The sequence below is a fragment of the Salmo trutta genome, chromosome 3 (assembly GCF_901001165.1).
Source record: "Salmo trutta chromosome 3, fSalTru1.1, whole genome shotgun sequence".
Classification (NCBI taxonomy): domain Eukaryota; kingdom Metazoa; phylum Chordata; class Actinopteri; order Salmoniformes; family Salmonidae; genus Salmo; species Salmo trutta.
The window spans coordinates 65,343,778-65,348,970 of NC_042959.1; the positions used below are offsets into that span (position 1 = coordinate 65,343,778).

The following is a 5,193-nucleotide window of genomic DNA, read 5'->3' on the forward strand; positions in this document are numbered from 1 at the left end:
TGTACTTCAAAAGGAATAATAATAATAATACACATTTTATCATAATATTCAGCGTCATTCTTTTAATAATCCATTTAGCACTAGTATAGAAATACGAAAAAAGAACAGAGAGAACTGAAAAGTAAACAAAAACAGTCTGTTGTGTTGTTGAGTGACCTCTCTCCCCTCACAGACGTCTCTCTGATTCACTTTGGCCACCCCTCATTTGCTCCCTCTGACATTCATATACATCCAAATACTCAAAAGTCTTCCTTTCCTTATCTCCTTTCCTTCTTCACCACTAAACAGAATAGAGATCCACCAGTGCTGTTCACTTGTCTAGGCCTGTAAGATCAGCTGTTGTGTAGGAAAGGAAAGGAGGCCATTGAAGTGTACACAGACTATGTGGTGACCTATACAGCTGTGTGTGTCCGTCTCAGTGCTGCACTGCGGGTCCAAGAGAAGACCACAGAGATCATTTTGATGACATCTGTCTGTCTTAGGTTGTATGGTTATGTCTGTCTGTCACTGTGTACATGTGTATTTATGTGTCTGTGCGAGTGGTGATCTGTGGTGTACGTGTGAGAGAGACACATTAAAAGAGAAGAGGAAGGGATGCAGACAGACAAAGAGAAAGATAGACAGATAAACAGAGAGATGTATTTGCCTCCATCTGCTGGAGAATACTACTGTTCTCATTCTTCATGCCCTTGCTGACAGTTTATAGTTTATCATGTATTATCATTATTATCATGTATAATCATTATCATGTAGAAAGAAACACCAAGGAATTTGAAGCTCCCGACCCGCTCCCCTACAGCCCTGTTGGTGAGGGCATGCTTTCCTATCTTTCTCCTGCAGTCTATGATCATCTCCTTGGTCTTACTGATGTTGAGGGAGAGGTTGTTGTCCTGGCACCATACTGCCAAGTCTCTGACCTCCCTACTGCTGCCTCATCACTGTCAGTGATCAGGCCTACTGCCTCAGTGTCATTAGCAAACTTGATGATGGTGTTGGAGTCATACGTAGCCAAGCAGTTATGGGTGAACAGGGAGTACAGAAGGGGACTAAGCACACACCCCTGAGGGGCCCCCGTGTTGAGGGTCAGTGTGGCGGAGGTGTTATTGCCTACCCTCACCGCCTGGGGCTGGCTCGTCAGGAAGTCCAGGAACCATTTGCAGAGGGAGGTTTTCAGTCCCAGGGTCCCCAACATGGTGATGAGCTTGTAGGGGACTATCATGTCGAATGCTGAGCTGTAGTCTATGAACAGCATTATCACATAGTTATTCCCCTCTTGACCAAGTGGGAGAGGGCAGTGAGATTGAGATTGCGTCATCTGTGGATCTGTTGGGCCGGTATGCGAATTTGAGTGAGTCCAGCGTTTCTGGGATGGTGGTGTTGATGTGTGTCATCAGGGCTGACTAACTGAGTAACTGTCAGTGACTGACATAACAAGAGAGAAATTGCTGATGCACTAATAAATGTCAAACGTGCACCTTGTGTATTCTACTATTCTCTCTCTCTCGACTGAGTTTTTCTTCTCCCTTGGAAGACTAGACTATGTCCCACCTCTTGCTCATGGCCATTGGACACCAATTTTTGCTTTGTAGCACCCACAGATGAAACATCATGGAGCCAGGTTAAGCCAAAAATTAGAAAGTATTTCTCGAATATGCTTTCAGATACAAATGTCAAATATATGTCAAAGAACCATTCTATGGATTACATGAAATGAAAATCCCCAAAATCATAGTCCGTGTCCATATACCCATACTAGTGTACTACATACTTAAACTGCATACCATTTACTCCTCATAACATACTATATAGCACGTACTGCTTAGTAAATGTATGCAGTATGGCACGGACGCAATACAGTAGCAGCTCCTGATTGGCTTAATAGGAGGGGCGGGGCATCGCATTAACCAGGCTGATAATAGCTCATTTCCAATTTGATTAATTTCTCGAAACTCTGAATAGAATAGGAATGGCATTATAGGCCTACTCAGGCTGGTTATAGGAAGACCATCACATTATACCTACACCGTAGTAGACCATATAGCCAATCTATACTGTTTAAAAAGGACTGAAGACAGAAACAGATCATTTGGTTCCATTTCAACATATTTAAAAGTGAAACCAAAGGGCTGTAACATATAAATTAAATCAAATAGCCTATCACACACACCAGAACTTTTCAAAAGTTCAAATAAAAAGGCTATTGCACAGACAAATGTGGACAGTCGGGTGCATAGCAAATTCAGAACTGCTGGACAGCAACATAATAAACTAAAGCACTGATCATTGAGAATGAGATCAGAATGACTGCTAAGGCTTGAAGCATGAATTAAATTATTAAATAGGCAGCCTAGCCTACAAAACTAAAACAATCTGTTCCAATCAAAAGGCCTGATTTAACTTGACATCAATAATCAATAACGCAGCCACATCACGACATACTTGGAAATCAAAAGAAGTTTTAATATTTAGTTTAAAAGCTCTGACGAAGGCCAAAAAACACTTTTCAGTGAGAAAACAGAAATCCACATAAAATGTTTTTTTAAAAAGACTTCTGTTTTCAAAGATGCAATAGTCGTGATCATTTTAAGGAGAACAAAAACGATTTAGTCTACATTTGAACAACCGAGGTAAAGACAATTTTAAGCTGGATATTCAACAGATATTCACGATTTCAAACCTTAATAGCTTTCAAACCACTTGAGCCACAGACTCCAAATAAGTGTCATGATGTTGGAAAAATTGTGCACAACATTGCGCAGGTCTTATTTCACGATTTGGATATTAATTTGCTTTCCAAAGCTGATAAACATGTGGAAATGTGAGCAGCATTTTGCATTTGAATTAGTTAGGGAGCGTAAACAAAGTACAAACTTTTAGGGAGCGTAAACAAAGTACAAACCTACTGGACTCAAAAAAGGTTCAGAATGTACACTCAGTGGGTCTACACATTGCACACCCTTTACTATGTCCATTTTCATCTCACTCGTTTTGACATGAATTTTTCTAACTTACAAATGTCAATAGTTCCTTGGTCATGTGACCTACTGACTTCAAACAAGGTTCAGAATGTCCACTCAGTGGGCCTACACATTGCACATCCTTTAGTTTGTCCAATTTCATCTCACTCAATTTTACATTAATATTTCAAAATTGTAAACTTCAATAGCTCCTGGGTCATGTGACCTATTGGACTCAAACAAACTTCAGAATGCCCACGGACTAGCCTCATATATTGCACACTCTTGTTTGTGTACTGTAAAATCACACAGTGTAACATACATTTTTCATCGTTTTAAATTTCAACAGCTCCTTTGTCATGTCAATTACACACCTAAGCATGCAGTGGATATACACCCATATCGCATAACCTCTAGCCATTTATCTTCTGTATTTTTTTTACCTTTATTTAACTAGGCAAGTCAGTTAAGAACAAATTCTTATTTTCAATGATGACCTAGGAACAGTGGGTTAACTGCCTTGTTCAGGGGCAGAACGACAGGTTTTTACCTTGTCAGCTTAGGGATTCAATCTTGCAACCTTTCGGTTACTAGTCCAATGCTCTAACCACTAGGCTACCTGCCACCCCATACTGTTGTACATTAATATTTGTTTGACAATTAGGGGGTTCAGTCCAGTGTTGTGTTAACCCTTTTCTTTAATATTTATCTATAAGAATTGGTAGTTGTAAGTACGTATTTTCCCAGTTTTTTATTTTGCCACAGTATTTAACCGAGGTACACAATAGGAGAGAGACAGATAATATCTCTTTTCATCGTTAATATCAACCATAAAGAAAAAGGGCAAAGTACGAGAGTCATGTTATTAATTGTCCAAAGCAGGGATGGAGAGTGAGCTAGTGAGGTAGGCTGCAGTGGGTTTGCTGGTCAATACATATACTGAACATGTAACCACAGTAATGGTGGCCAGAAAATCAATGAATAAAAATGTTATATTGACAAATTAACATAAATTGTAGCCCTTTAATCTTTTCCAACATGTCAACAGACACTTTACTTCAAATAAGTACAAAACATTTCACAGTGTTAACTTTCTCTTTATCCTTCTTCAGAGTGGATAGGGTATAGCATACATTTTCAACAACAAAGACTGCACTTCCAGTTTGTGTTCTTCACTCTGAACTCTTTTGTCTTCATTCCTAGGCACAGCACATGGAACCACCGTTGGCATGCAAAACATTCAATCTAAAACAAAACAAAGCATAACACGTTATAAACAATGTCAAATATCAAGGCAGTATGACGAATTAGCCATCCATTGTGTTATATCATAAATTGTCTTACATGCTGTCACTGTTGTCAAAAGATTATAAACATGTTAAATAAAGTTACTAACCCAGTCAGTCTTTGGGCCACATCCAGGTTCTTTATCAGTGGCACACATGAAGCAGTTGTTGGCTTTGTTGAACTCTGAAATCATGGGCATGAACTGAACATATGACTGTCCCACACAACTACATAAAAATAAAGCATTTACATTTACTTTGAATTAAATGTCATTACATACCAGACATTTTTAGTATATCCTCAGCCATTTCTTTTCGCAGTTGCTCCATGTGTTTTTGTGAAGGTTCTACACTGTGTGCACAATTATTAGGCAAGTTGTATGTTTGAGGATTAATTTTATTATTGAACAACTACAGAGCTCTCGGTCAATGCAAAATGTTAATAAACCTCAAACCTGAATATTTATGAAAGTAAAAGTGAGGTTTTGGCTTTCTTCGGAGAATATCTGTGTGTGCAGAATTATTGGGCAACTATTAGTGTGCAGAATTATTATGCAACTAAATGAAAAACGAAAAGTTCCCCGTCTCACTTGTTTATTTTCATCTGTTAAAGTGAGAATAATGAACAAACAACTCAAAATGTATAAATAAACATTTCTGACATAAAAAAAAAATTCAGTGACCAATATAGCCACCCTTCTTTTCAATAACAGTCATAAGCCTTCCATCCATGGAGTCTGTCAGTTTCTTGATCTGTTGACAATCAACTTTTTGTGCAGCAGCAACCACAGCCTCCCAGACACTGGTCAGAGAGGTGTACTGTTTTCCTTCACCGTAAATCGTCCGTTTAACAAGGGACCACAAGTTCTCAATAGGGTTTAGGTCAGGTGAGGAAGGGGGCCATGTCATTATTCTTTCATCTTTAAGGCCTTTACTGGCTAGCCACGCAG

The 5,193-nt window shown here is 39.0% G+C and overlaps 1 long non-coding RNA gene across 1 annotated transcript; it reads right to left on the reverse strand.

The window, feature by feature from the left end:
- Positions 1–3,746: 3,746 nt before the first annotated feature.
- Positions 3,747–4,582, reverse strand: LOC115165048 (uncharacterized). Its single transcript, XR_003870051.1, has 3 exons — positions 4,525–4,582; positions 4,354–4,427; positions 3,747–4,202 (listed from the first exon to the last, which is right to left on the reverse strand). It is a non-coding gene; the product is annotated as an uncharacterized LOC115165048 (long non-coding RNA).
- Positions 4,583–5,193: the final 611 nt, after the last annotated feature.